Below are 15,896 nucleotides of genomic sequence, written 5' to 3'. Positions count from 1 at the left end.
TTATCCTTCACATTTGAAATTTTACCTCAGGGTAATAAATAATTGACCAGGGAAAATTTCTCTATTTAAAAATATTTAGTGAGGGGCACCTGGGTGGCTCAGTCATTAAGTGTCTGCCTTCAGCTCAGGTCATGATCCCGGGATCCTGGGATCAAGCCCTGCATCGGGCTCCCTACCCCGCGGGGAGCCTGCTTCTCCCTCTCCCACTCCCCCTGCTTGTGTTCCCTCTCGCTGTGTCTCTCTCTGTCAACTAAATAAAATTTTTAAAAAAATATTTAGGGGTGCCTGGGTAGCTCAGTTGGTTAAGCGACTGCCTTCAGCTCACGTCATGATCCTGGAGTCCTAGGATCGAGTCCCGTATCGGACTTCCTCCTCAGCAGGGAGTCTGCTTCTCCCTCTGACCCTACCCCCTCTCATGTGCTCTCTCTCTCTCTCTCTCTCTCTCATTCTCACTCTCTCAAATAAATAAATAAAATCTTAAAAATAATAAAAAATAAAAATATTTAGTTATAAAATATGAGAAAGAAATGATTTTTAAAAAGAATATCATTTTGCAACACCTAGTGAATGGATCTATGTAATCGATCTATGGCTGCTAACAGATATTAAATACCTCTTAATGGAAAGACACAATACAAATGCCTCTTAATGGAAAGGCACAATACAACTTTTGAGATAGTTGTGCCAAAAAACCTCAAACCTGAATTTGATTAAGCCTCTAAATCTAACTACCGATTTATAGCTAACACAAGGGCAGAGGAATGTGTTAACTGACCATGGGTATGCAATCAACACAATCAAGACTGAGGGAAACGCTACTAGATGAATAACCTAATTTCTTCAACAAAAAGTACAAGGGAATGGGGGGGAGAAATTTAGAGATTAAAAAACGTTAAGAGACAGAACAATGTACAGATCTCATTTTGATCTCAATTCAAGCCAACAAACTACATTTTTAAAAGATAAAATATGTAATTGGGGAAATACGAAGACTGGATATTAATGATATTAAGAGATTCTGATTTTGTTTTGGTTCTTTTGGAAGAGAAGGGTAGTGGTATGTTGGTTATGGAGAGAAGGAAGAAGGAAGAAAGGAAGGTCAGCCCTACCTTCTAGAGAGATTTATTGACATATTCACAGAACAATTGGTGTGATTTGCTTCAAAATCATCTCAGGCAAAATAGGCATTGGTGAAAGTAATGATAAATCAGTCCTGACCATGTGTTCATAATTGCTGAAATTACTTACTGAGTACAAGGGGATGCCTTACTTTCTCTACTTTTCTATATATCCAAATTTTCCATAATGAAAACTCAAAAAAAAAAAATGGTGCAAGTCCTGGGACAGGAGAAGTATACTGGTAGCACGGAAGGAAGGGCTTGAGGGGCCAAACTGATTTAAAAAGGGGGGTGGGTAGTAGACAGCATAAAATAATACAGTGGTTCTCAAACTTCAGTGTGTATCAAAATGACTTGTTAAGACACAGACTGCTAGCCCACAGCCATGGAGCCTAAGAATTTCTAGCAATTTCCCACGTGATGCTAATGCTGTTGGTCCCAGGACCATACTTTGAGAACTTATGTAATAACAGATAGTTGGGCTGGGAGGCACAGTATGTATTTATGGAGGGACTTGAGACCCTCTCTACTTTCACTCCAGTGAGCCCCATCTCAGAATTTTCAAGTCAGGAAATCTCTGTCAGAAGTACAGGACACCCAGAAGACAATCAATAAAAACTCTTTTGATGCCTCCTATAGCAGGAAGAGGTATCAGAAAAACATGGGTAGGTAGAATGAAAATAGGTTTCGTTCAATTTTCTTTCTGGTTCAGTTTCACAAGTGACAGGGTAACAAAGAAGTGCCTGAAGAGGAGGATGAGCTTCTGTATGATGAGCTGTCAGGAGAGGAAGGGGACTGGTAAAAGAACTGCTCCCAGAAGTCTTAAGAAGAAAGAGAAGTAAGTTTTTTCTATTCTCTGATAAGTCATCTCTTACATAAATTACATCACATATAACACACATGACATCCTCATCCTCTTGCATGGGTCTGTGGCTCACTTTTAGATACTGTTGGTTAAACTTCGCTATCTCCTGACCTTAGTGCTTGAATTCAAAAGACAGTGTGTTTCAGCAGCTTCACCTTCATTCCTCTCATCTTTCCTCCATTAGTTTATTTTCTTCTGAGGTGTGATAATCTGAATTTCTGCTCCCAATCATCTGTGCTTCCTTCCATGTAAGAAGGCTATATATCCCCACCTAATGCCCTGTGAGTTGCCATGTGACTAACCTACAGTGAGACTGTATCTCCCTTCCCAATTGTTAGGTTTACCACAGGATTTCTCTAAGCCAAATAATGTGAGCAGAAATGTGACATATGCCAGTTTTGAGCAAAGGCTTTTAATGCATGTTCCCACCAGATTAGCATATCCCAAATACAGGTTGTTGCTTCAGCCTGAATTCTGGAATGAAAAGACAGGAGGTAGAAGAGAGCCCCAGACAACTGCAACTAACATGTAACATAAGAAACAAACCTTTACTATTGTAAACTATTGAGATTTTGAAGTTATTTGTTAGTGCAGCAAACCTAGCAGAAGCTAATTAATACATGGGAATAAAAGGTATATAGAATTTTTAAATATCTTCAAAACATTTTTCTAAAAGTAGCACACAACTTCTTTTCCTTTAGAACTTGTTCATTTTACTTTATAAAAGTAATTATCTCCCAAGAAAAATGAAAATATATTTTCACACAAAAACTTGTAGATGTATGTTATGAACAGCACTATTCATAATGACCCAAAAGTGGGAACAATTCAAATATCCATCAATTGATAAATGGATTAAATAAAAGGTTGTATATACCTATACAAAAGAATTTTATTAAGCAATAAAAATGAATAAAGTACTGATACATGCTACAAATGGCTGAACTTTAAAACCACTTTGCTAAGTGAAAGAAACCAGTTAAAAAGAACCCTACATATTATATAATTCCATTTATATGAATGGGAAGTGACTGCTAAAATGTATGGAGTTTCTTTGGGGGATGATTTGGATTTTTTTTTTATTTGGATGTTTTAAAACTAATTGTGATGATAGCTGCACAGCTCTGTGAATACATTAAAAACCACAGAACTGATGCTTTGAGTGAATTACGTGGTATGTGAACTATACCTAAATGAAGTTCTCATTTTTAAAAGTCTATAAATAGGGGGTGCCTGGGTGGCTCAGTCGTTAAGCGTCTGCCTTTGGCTCAGGTCATGATCCCAGGGTCCTGGGATCGAGTCCCACATCGGGCTCCCTGCTCAGCAGGAAGCCTGTTGCTCCCTCTTCCACTCCCCCTGCTTGTGTTCCCTCTCTTGTGGTGTCTGTCAAATAAATAAAATCTTTAAAAATAAATAAATAAATAAAAATAAAAGTCTATAAATGGTATAAAAAAGATAAATCACTATAAACGAAGAAAGTCATTTTTCTGCTCTAAAGATGTACAAGCTTTCTTTGCAAACTGGGAAAATATCACTGGAATAACAACCTGACTAAAAAGCTCTAAGTACCTAGTAAAAAGGTAAGGAAGTAGCATACTTTAGAAAAAGCTCAGGATAAAACGCTAGAGAAAATTTTTTTTAAAAAACTGATTCAAGGGGCTCCTGGGTGGCTCAGTCGTTTAAGCGGCTGCCTTGGGCTCAAGTCATGATCCCGGGGTCCTGGGATCGAGCCCCGCGTCGGGCTCCCTGCTTCGCGGGGAGCCTGCTTCTCCCTCTCCCACTCCCCCTGCTTGTGTTCCTGCTCTCACTGTGTCTCTGTCAAATAAATAAAATCTTAAAAAAAAAAACTGATTCTAAATGTACCCTTCAGATGATATGGATTCAAAAAACGAAAGCCTTCAGAAAACAAACAAAAAAAAGTAACCCCAAAACCTCTGTTAAATTTCCAAAGCAACCAGGGCACCTGGGTGGCTCAGTCGTTAAGCGTCTGCCTTCAGCTCGGGTCATGATCCCAGTGTCCTGATTCGAGACCCGCATCTGGCTCCCTGCTCAGCAAGAAGCCTGTTTCTCCCTCTCCTGCTCCCCCTGCTTGTGTTCCCTCTCTCGCTGTGTGTGTCTCTCTCTGTCAAATAAATAAATAAAATCTTTAAAAAAGAAATTTCAAAGCAACCAGTCACTCTGAGCAGTCCTGTACAAAGGTGCAGTAAAGGTGTTCTTCACCTTGGAGAGAGATCAGCCAATAAATATGTACTGAGTACAGTGGACTTTAAGGTACAGAAAGGTTATCTCCCAGACATTTGCAAATCCCCAAATCTGGACATAAAATGATGGCACCTAATTTTGCTTATGCACTGTTGGGAAAAAGAGCAGAAAGTCCCCACATACTCTAGGTAAAGTTCTCATCTCACTAGATAAGTGACTCACTCCTACACAAAAGGCTCCCTAGCATGAGAAATTCTAATCTGTGTCTAAACAAAACTATAAAAATTACTACCTCCTGGACCTTCAGGTCTCAAACAGCTGAAACAAATAGCTCAACTGAGGAAAGATATCTTTACATAAACCAGAATAGGAAGAGTGGCATATACACAAAGAAACTACACCTTCTTCCTTTTCTTAACAAGTTTACAAACTAGTCAAGGAGACTAAACAATCAAGTAATGGTATAAAGTTGTCACTGAGTTTGGCAATAAAAAAAATTTGCATCAGGCCCTATAATAAGCACATTATAAACAATAGTTAATTTAATTCTGAAAGGACCCTAAGAGAGGCCTGGGAAAGTACATGCCTGAAGATCACAGAGTCAGAGTGGTGAGGGCAGAATTCACATGTGTCACTCACTTTTAAAATCCTCACTCTTAATCATTAAGCTACATTGCTTAATGACCTTTAAAGTACATTGTCAATATTGGAATTAGAAAGCACACCGTGAGGAAAGAGAGATAGGAGTTAAATGGTTTCCAAGATAAAACTGTCACAAGCATACACTGCAGCAGCAGCAGCAGGGGGAGGGGCCAAGGGAGAGGGAGAGAGAGTCTTAAGCAGACTCTGTGCACAACTGGCAGAGCCCAAGTGTGGGCTCAATCCCACGACCCTGAGATCATGATCTGAGCCAAAACCAAGAGTCACAGGCTCAATTGACTGTACCACCCAGGCACCCCAGTAGACAACAGGACTTCTAAACTTGTGTAAAATCTATAGGTAAAACTGATTAAACACCCATGTACTAATGTCAAGTTTGGCCTTTATGTTAATTGAAAAAGACTTGAATTTAGAATAGTCTCTATAGCTAATATATTACAGAAAAACAGCAATTCAGAAAACACTAAAGGGTATCCTTTCCAAGGCTGAAAGGCAGGCTACACATGCAAATACTAAGAAAAAAATGGAAAAATCAAATCCATTAAAAACAAATTCAGGGGTGCCTGGGTGGCTCAGTTGGCTGGGCATCTGCCTTCAGCTTGGGTCATGATCCCAGGGTCCTGAGGTTGAGTCGCACATCGGGCTCCCTGCTCAGCGGGGAGTCGGCTTGTCCCGCTCCCTCTGCCCCCCACCCCACCCACACACACTCACACTGTCTCTCAAATAAATAAAATCTTTTTTAAAAAACCCAAAAACAAAACAAAAAAAACAAATTCAGGGTTAAATCTCAAGCCCTTGGGTACCTCAAGCCCTGTTCCCTAAAAATTTATAAATTCAAACTTCTGAAATATAGCTTATGACAGTGTTTGAAAAGCAAATTAATAAATGATATGAGATTGAAGGAGACATGTTAAAATACCTCAAAAAACAATTATTAAGTAGAATCATTTGTTTTAGGTGAAACTCTGCACCCTGTATTTTCTTTTTTTTAAGATTTTATTTATTTGACAGAGAGAGAGAGGGAGAGAGACAGAGTGCACAAGTAGGATAAGCAGCAAAGGAGAGGGAGAAGCAGGCTCCCCGCCGAGCAGGGAACCCGATGGATGCAGGGCTCAATCCCAGGACCCTGGGATCACGAACTGAGACAAAGGCAGATACTTAACGACTGAGCCACCCAGGCGCCCCTGCACCCTGTATTTTAAAATGTTTTGTGACATTTACAAATCATTTTTACCTATTATAATGCTATCACCCCAATGAACTTTACTACTTAATGTTTAGTAGTCTTTCTTGTACCTAGACTATTTAAACATATTCCTATTAAGTACAGTAGCCTTAATTAGTCATATTTTAGGTTTAACTAGGGATAATAAAGGCTAGGCATATAATTCATGTGTTATTTGGAATTGTCCACAACAAATGAATATTTGACTATCAAAGGTGGTTTGGTAAAGAACCACCAACCTAGTTAACATAATGTGCTTTTTTTTTAAGATTTTATTTATTCATTTGACAGAAAGAGAGAGCACAAGCAGAGGGAGCAGCAGGCAGAGGGAGAGGGAGCAGCAGACCCCCCTGAGCAGGGAGCCCGATGCGGGGCTTGATCCCAGGACCCTGGGATCACGACCCAAGCCGAAGGCAGACGCTTAACGACTGAGCCATCCAGGCGTCCCAACATAATGTATTTTTAAAATAAACAACACTTTTCCCCTCTGGATAGTTTAGAATTCTAGCACATATGAATCAATATACTCCTATGAGATAGATTTTATAATTCCATTTTATGCATGAGGATGAAAAGACTAAAAAAAACTGAGTAACTTGCCCAAGATTCTCAGTCAATGAGAGGTAGGGTCAGAGTGTGAACTCAGCTCTTGGCTCCTGGACCTGCAGGACACTGTACCTTAATCAGAACACATGGGCCTATATTATCAGCTCACTTCAATGCCACCTTATAGGGTGTTATGAATAGTTTATAACATTTTAGTTATAAAAATCAGAAGGGCATGAAATTTAATTGTACAGTATCATTAAGTTTTATACTACCCACAAAGGCATTGTAGAAGACAAAGAAGTGATTCACTGAAAAAGACAAAACCAATGATACTGATGTTAATTGTGCTTTTATTTTAAAGTTAAAAAACTGGGGTGCCTGGATGGCTCAGTTGGTTGAGCATCAGACTCTTGGTTTCGGCTCAGGTCATCTCATGGGTCGTGAGATTGAGCCCCGCTTTGGGAGTCCCCTCAGAGTTTCTCTCCCTCTATCCCTCCCCCGACTTGTGCATGCTGCACAGATGCACACATCTCCTCTAAAATAAATAAATCTTTTTAAAAAAATAAAGTTAAAAAACTGTGTCACACTTTTTCTAGCTCTTTCTCCCTATACTTACTCTCAGAAGGTACTAAATCTAAGATTCTTTTCAAGGTAAAAAATTATTTTATAAAGAACAGTACTACTATTTCTGCCAGGTTATTCTTTTATACAATCTCCAGCAAAATCACCATGAGAACAAACTAGTGGTGGCACTAGGAGGAAAAGGGAAAGAGAGAAGGAGGAAAGGAGAGGGGAAAGACTACATTTTAGTATTTAAAATCCAGCCAAATTCACCACTTGATAATCTTTTTCTAAAATTAGTAAATAAGACTGAACTATAACTTCAAAGGGAAATACTTTTCCTCTTGTGTTAAAACAACATGCCAATGGCTACCAAAGAAGTATACTTTATTCATTTATGTACAGTCATCTTCATAGTGATTCCAATTATGAAATGTGTTGCAATAAAATGGAATGCATGAAAGACACTTAAGGTCAGAGGCATTTTTACAAATTTTGTCAATTTGCAAATTTTATCTATCTTCTTACTTTGACATAAGGTGACCTCTAAAATATCACCAGCAGCTCATTATGTCATCTCAGTAATCCACTTATTATTGAAGTTGAAGCCTGTTTCCTCTCATCCTGTGCTCAGTGAATGGAGAACAGCTGTTTGGGTTTTTTTTTGTATAGGATGGAGGCTTTAAAAACCTGCCAGCTCCTCAATTCTCCCTCCACCCACCCATAACTGCCAATATAATAAATTCTTTGCTCAACTCCATTTTTCTCAGAGTTAAAGGAGAGAGAATCAATTGTTGGGGATAAAAAGATGAAACTTTTAATCCAAAACCCACAAATACAATTCCAGGACATTGAGCTGCAAAGCTCTAAATAGCAATTACAATTATAAAAAAAAACAGAATAAAAGCTAATAATTACTGAGGTTGTACGTACCATGTATCAGGCAATATGCCAGTGATGAAAGGCATTATCTCAGGTGACTAATCCTCAAAATAACTTCCTGAAGTAGATATTATTGTTATTCTCATTTTGCAGATGGAGAAACTAAGTCTCAAAGTAACATATGCAAAAAAGCACTGCTCTAAGTGACAAAGATTTGAAATCAAAGGACATGAGAAATAAATTTAGGACTTTAATGGCCAAGTTCCAAAATCTTCAATCTGAAGGTCACCAGTCATTTTTAATATTTGAAAAATCTAAATGAAACAACCACTTAGCTACAAGTTAGCTACAAATTGTAGGGAGTTTTTTGCCTGTAGGTGAACTTATGTCGATTCAGTATGGGTAGCATATGCTGTTCTAATTACAATCCTTGGTTAAAAATGGGGAAGCAAAAAAAAAATGGGGAAGCAAATTATTAATAAGGCTTCAAGGAAAAACATTTTTGTAATATGGGATTCACAGTGGAAAAACAATCTGATCTTTTGTGTGAAAACTTGGGGAGACAATGGACCAAATGACCTCAATGATCTATGATGGATCTAGCAACATCTGATTCTCTGCCAAACAAATGTTTCTAACCCAGAAATATGTCTGCTCCACCCTCACTCTGATCCCTCCCTCCCTCCAAATCTCACACTCATCATCCAGCAGCTGCTTTCTGTTATCACCAGCAGGCTAGGAAACTCTGAGATTAGCTCTCAGTAGGATGAGCTGACTAAAGGCAGCTGACACTGACTCAACATTTATTCTTTACTGTGAATCCTGAGCAATTCTTTCTCTCATTTACCTGGTTCCTTCCTTTTCTTTTTTTCTCTGATTCTCCTGGCTACTAGCAGACTGACTTACCTTCTGTTTGATTGCCTAGTTCAGCTTCTTCAACTACTGAACTTCCTGGTGGTTGCTCAGTGTATGCAGGTCCCTGAGTCTCCATCCCAGCCCACCCCCCTCCCCTGGATCTGGATCATTTTGACAGATTAAGAAGTATCTAATTCCATTAGTGCACATGTTTGTGCCTCACAGCGCTCTGTTTTCCCTATTCTTCCTTGTTAGTTCCACTTGAGCTGCTACAAGCCACACTCTACTATGACACTCTAAAATGATTGTTATAGGGGCTCCTGGGTGGCTCAGTCATTAAGTATCTGCCTTCGGCTCAGGTCATGGTCCCAGGGTCCTGGGATCGAGCCCCGCATCGGGCTCCCTGCTCAGTGGGAAGCCTGTTTCTCCCTCTCCCACTCCCCCTGCTTGTGTTCCCTATGTCTCTATCAAACAAATAAATAAAATGATTGTTATATTATGGCTAATTTTGGGTTGGGTATGCTCCATAAAATGCTGGGCAGCCCATGGACAAGAAGTATAGTTACCACACCCAATGTATAAATCATTACTTCTGTGCTTTTATGGTTAGTTACCCACTCAAAATCCTAAAGGATGTTACATAGCTAACCTCACAACCTCCCCAACCCCAGCTCCCTGAATAAAATAATTTATGACTCATTTCCTTGGAATCTTTAGGAGTTATTTTTATTTGCTATATGATGACATTATCAAATCATCAATAACTTAACTCTTTCTTATTCCCCATTTTAGTTGCTTTGGGCACATTTTCTCATTCTTCAAAATATCCCTAGCCTTCTGAGTTTTGAAACCTTGACAGTTTGAATAGTCTCATAGCACTTAATGAATGAATATTTGGGACTACACTAAAACTTAATGTAGTCCAAAGTTTTTCAGTACATATTTATTGTAGGTACTGGGAATAAAACAGTAAAAACAAAGGACAATGTTTCTGCTCTAACAGACTTCACATTCTAAGTAGAGAAAGATACAGAAAATAAGAACAGCAGTAGTGAGTGGTACTGCAGAGAACTGGAATGATGATCTAGGTTATTGGGGTGATAAATGAAGAAGGCACCCTGGAATCTGAATAGCATTAAGAAACCAATCTAGGGAAAAGAGTTACTCATTCCGGAGCAGGGAACAGCAAATGCAAAGACCCTAAGACAAAGATGGCACGTTTATAGGACTAGGAAAAAAAAGGCCAGCATGGCTGAAGCTTAGTAGGCCAGGAAGAGAGTGTCATGAGATGAAGCTGGAAGACAAGCAGGGGGTCAGCTCACAAAGGGATTTTAATCCACGTGCAAGGAAAGCCGCTGGAAGGGGTTTAGGCAGTTAACAAATTCCTATCATCTGTGGACTAAAAAGACCACTCTCATTGCTATGCAGACAACAGACTGTTACAGGTCAAGAATAGAAATAGGGAGCTCCATTACAATTCTTGCAATCGTGTAGCAGAGAGAGGTGGTAGAAATAGAAAGGAACAAATTCAGAAAGTTAGGAAGTACAACTGGCAAGACTTGATTGTATGTTGGGTATAATAGGTGAGAAAAAAGAAAGGATAACTCCTATATTTTTGACTTGAGGACCTGGATGGAGAGTGATATCTTTTAGTGAGGCGGGGAAGAAAAGGCTAGAGAAGATGTTGGGCTTGATGAAGGGAAAAGCCAACTGTGTAATTTAGTGAGCTGGGGAAGGCTATGGAAGATGTTGGCTTGAAGGGGGAAATTAAAAGTGGAATTTTGGAGTTGGAAGAGATATTATGGATCATTTACTTGACCACTTTATTCTAGAAAAGAAAAGTGACTCAAACTTGCCAAAAATGACAAAGTACCAGTACATTCTCGAAGAGATACCGCCTCAGTTTACCAAGGGTTCTTAACCTTTTTGTGCCATAGACCACTCTAGTAATCTGATGAAGCTTGGACTCAATGTTTTCTTTTAAAAATAAATTTTAAAGGATGGAATTACAAAATAAACCAATTGTATTGAAATATAGTTATCAAAATAGTAAAAAAATGTGATTAACACCATATATGCTTCTTTGTCAACTCATTAAATAAATAAAGACCTCACAGCAGATCTCAAACTACCATAATTTCAGAGTAATAATAGGTGGTTTAAGCAATAATACAAGATGTTTACAACAACTTTAATGTGATAGAAAAATGTGAGATTTCTATTGGCAAAAGGTTAAAAATACTACTAATATTACTGTGGTTTGTTTCCTACACTCATAACTGAAGGATAAGCTAAATTTCAGAAAAAGGTTAGTCGGGAAAAAATGTAATTTTTCACCAAGTTCATGGCCTCTTGATTTCTATCCAAGATCACCTAATTTGCAAACCCCAGGTTAAGAGCCCTTGGTTAAGCCCCTGATCATTTTTCCCCCAGATTAATAATATCATCCTTGGGACTGATCACCCTGCCTTCAGTATTTCCTCGAATCTATCCTTCAACCTGCTTAATGTCCTTGTAAGGGTTCCTCATATTATGGGATAGCATGGCAGTGATGGACACACTCTCCAGGATCTGCTTCTCGAATACAGGACTTCAACTTGTTGTCAGCCTTACACTGCACTTCGAAGATTTCCTGCCTGTGTTCTCTCCCTTCTACTGGTACAAGACTACCAAAGTATCATCCTCGAAAGCATCTGACTCCTTTCCCCCAAACAGAGCAATCTCTCTCTTTCCTATGAATTTCTTCAAAATCAGTAAAAGTTTTTTGCCTGGCACATTACCCTGGGCTGTGGTCATTATCTACACATACGTTCTTTTTCCCATACATAACAGTATGCTTCTCCCAAATTCAGTGTTAGCCCACTGCAAAAGGCCATACTATTTGTGCTGGACCTTTACTAATCCAAAGATAGTATCTACTATCCCCATTTCAGTGTTCATTTTATAAAGAGATTTCCTGCATTTCCTTATAGTAATTCTCTTAAGAACTGTGTGAAGATAAGCAGCCTAAAGTATTACCCTAGAATCCTACAAAGACAAGCAATCTAAGGTACTACCTTTATTTTGCAGATGAGGAAACAGAAGTCAAGTAAAATCAACTGACTTGCCCAGGTCTAAATTATTAAACAAGACAGAGCTTGGTTCATAAACCCCAGGTTCCTTGGCACAGTGCTTGGTGTGAACTGGACTATAAAGCCACTGGGCCAAGCCTAGGACAGTAAATAAAAAACATGAGAGAACGTCTCTCAAGAATCTTTTCAACATAGTACTGTAGCACCAATATGGCCCTATTAACAATAGGTTTTATTATTGTTATTATTATAGCACAAGTCCTATGATAAAAACATATCATAAAGCCAAACACTCCTTAATATTTAAAAATATAGTGATTTCCTTTCTGTGCTAGAATTTTTGGTTATATTATTCATATTACCCTAGATCTCTAAAATGAAAGCTTCTTGTAAACCCTAAATATTACATAACTTACTAGAGGTTATTTCCATCTGCAGAAAAAGAAACTAAGTAATGATATTTTAAAAAGACTTCTCAAGGATATACCAATTTAAAACTGTCAAACAAGAACTAAGAATTCTCCACATTTATCCTGCTAATGTATATTTATTTTGATCAAGTTACTGAGATATTTTTATGCAATTTTCATGTATCATAAATGCCTAAGTAGCTTATTGACAGTTCTCTTGAGAGATCTGAAGCTTGAGAAAGCTAAGTTTTCAAGAGGGTGTTACATGAAGAGTAAAAAACAAAATTTAACTCAATGAAACAAATATTTATTATCTATTTTATTATGTAAGGTTGGCAATGCTGGATGGGATGCATAAGACCCAATGCCTGCTTTCAAGAAGCTTAAAACCTAGTAAAAAGGATGATAATCATAAAAATGTCTACTATTTTTTAAGTATGATGCTTTCCACATCACATACCTTAGATAAACCTTGACATAAGCAGCTGCAGCAAAAAAAAAAAAAAAAAATTCCCAAATCCAAAATATCCTTAAATGGAACGAAAAATACATTGTTGTATATACATGTAATGAAATATTCCATAGTAGTGGAAATCCATGAACTACAGTCACAAATAACAACAGGATAATCTCAAAAACAAAGTATGAAATAAAGGAGGTAAAGTGGTAGAGACGGAGAGAAGGAAGGAAGAGCACAGACTGTCTGGAAAGAGGTATAAAAATGAGTCAAGGGCTCCTTGCACTCAAGGGGTAACATGTTTTCTTAGTACCAAGAATAAAATAAAATAATAGTAATAATAATAATAGGAGGATGGTAAATGATATAAAGGAACTTCAAGGTAAGGAGAATAGAAACTCAAAGAATTAGGGATGGACAAGCATTCTGGTCAAGTCCTTCCAGGGTTAAAGCTAGATGGGACTGGAGCTTGAGAGCAGTTCTTTAGAGTCTGAAAGAATGGCTCTGAAATGATAACCATTTAGTTAATTTTTTTTTATTTTTTTATTGTTATGTTAATCACCATATATTACATCATTAGTTTTTGATGCAGTGTTCCATGATTCATTGTTTGTTCATAACACCCAGTGCACCATGCAAAACGTGCCCTCCTCAATACCCATCACCAGGCTAACCCATCCCCCCACCCCCCTACCCTCTAGAACCCTCAGTTTTTCAGAGTCCATCATCTCTCATGGTTCGTCTCCCCCTCTGACATATTCCCCTTTTCTTCCTCTCCTGTTATCTTCTTCTTTTCCGTTTTTCTTAAAATATGTTGCGTTCCATTTAGTTAATTTTATATCTAATTATTGTGAGATTGTTTAAGACTCCTGGGCCCTACCCAGAGATTGATTTTTTTTTTTAAGATTTTATTTATTTATTTGAGAGAGAGAATGAGAGATAGCACGAGAGGGAAGAGGGTCAGAGGGAGAAGCAGACTCCCCGCTAAGCAGGGAGCCCGATGTGGGACTCGATCCCGGGACTCCAGGATCATGACCTGAGCCGAAGACAGTCACTTAACCAACTGAACCACCCAGGTGCCCCAGAGATTCTGATTTAGTTGGTCTGGGATACGAACTGAGAATCTGTTCCTTTCAGAAGCATCACACGTGATTTGAATATAGGTTGTAAAAACAATTTTGAGATACAGGATATCGAAATCACTTTTGAGAATGTAACAGAGAAGACAAAAATAGCTTTTAAACACATACTTGATGGGCCGCCTCATAACACAGGTAGAACCAAAAGGCCTGGGACGAGTTCTTAGAAGTGGACCTCAATAATAAAGACCTGGCATCTTTAAAAAAGTAAACATGTGCAATTTCTCCCTCAAAAATTTCAATAGAGACTTGGGAGTACCACACACCCTCACCAACACTAAGCAATAACACTCTAATATTTGCTAATGTGGCAATAAGAAAATTTTTATCTGGATTTCCTTAATCAGTGAAACCAAAAATACTTCCTTAGTGTGACATGGAAAAATGTATTACATGTGAATGTCCACAGCCCTCCTCCCTCCACTTATTTTTTCCCTTTCTAAAAAGGAATGACTTGCTGATACTAAGTTGATCAACATAATAAAGGAAACAAAAAATATTAGGGGGAAGTGGCCTTGTTACCTGGGATTTGAGAAAAAAACTTTTAGAGCCAGACCTGTGAAAAGCAGATTCAGGGCCGTAAAAGAAATGGGGAGGGGAGAAAAGATCCTGTAAGAATTATTAATCTGGTTATGATTTAAATTCCCAATAATGCTCTTTGAGAACAAATGGAATTCCTTTTTAATAACTTTTAGTGTTGAACTATGCTTCCTCAACAGGACCCAGTCCTGAACTTGGACCATGTCTATCTCTAGATTAGTTAGGGTTACAGTATGTCCTGGCCATTTGTACTGCTTTTGTAAATTGCCTGTTGATAGACTTTGTACATTTTTTCTACCAAGATTTATTTTTTCATTAATAAACTTAATTTTGGGGGCGCCTGGGTGGCTCAGTTAGTTAAGTGACTGCCTTCGGCTCAGGCCATGATCCCAGGGTCCTGGGATCGAGCCCCGCATCGAGCCCCACATCAGGCTCCCTGCTCAGCGGGAAGCCTGCTTCTCCCTCTCCCTCTGCGGGCCGCTCCCCCTGCTTGTGCTCTCCCTCTCTGTCAAATAAATAAATAAAATTTAAAAAAAATAAAAAAATAAACTTCACTTTTAATAAACTTCACATAAAATGAGGGGAAAGGACAGGAGTTCCCATATACCTTCTGTCCCCACAAACATACAACTTTCCGTACTATTAACATCCCCCACCAGAGTGGTACATTTGTTACAATTGATGAAACCTACACTGACATATCATTATCGCCCAAAATCCATAGATTACCTACAGGTTTGGACAAATATATGACATATTTATACGTGTAGTAACTTACAGAATAGTCTCACGGCCCTAAAATTCCTCTGTGCTCTACCTATCCATCTCCTTTGCCCCTAATCCCTGGCAACCATCAATCTTTCTACTGTCTACAGTCTTGCCCTTTCCAGGATGTCATGTAGTTGTACCCATAGAGTATATAGCCTTTTGCTTTTTTCACTTAGTAATATGCATTCAAGTTTCCTCCATGTCTTTTCATGACTTGATGCTCATTTCTTTTTGACCCTGAATGGTACCAAACTTTATTTATCCATTCACCTACTGAAGAACATGTTGGTTGTTTCCAAGTTTATGCAACTGAATAAAGTTGATCTAAACATCCATGTCCAAGGTTTTGTGTGGACCTGTTTTCAGCTCCTTTGGGTAAATACCAAGGAGTGTGATTGCTGGCTCTGCTGGATCGTATGGTAAGAGTATGTCTAGTTTTGTAAGAAACTGCCAAACTTTCTTCCAAAGTGGCTGCACCATTCTGCATTCCCACCAGCATGAATGAAAGCTCCTGTTGTTCCACATCCTTGCCAGCATTTGGTGTTGTTAATGTTTTGGATTTTGGCCATTCTAATAAGTATGTAGTAACATCTT

Source organism: Callorhinus ursinus, unplaced genomic scaffold, assembly GCF_003265705.2.
Source record: "Callorhinus ursinus isolate GAN/ISIS: 27379988/994484 unplaced genomic scaffold, GSC_fseal_2.0 scaffold69, whole genome shotgun sequence".
NCBI lineage: Eukaryota > Metazoa > Chordata > Mammalia > Carnivora > Otariidae > Callorhinus > Callorhinus ursinus.
Note: the sequence above shows the minus strand (reverse complement) of the source record.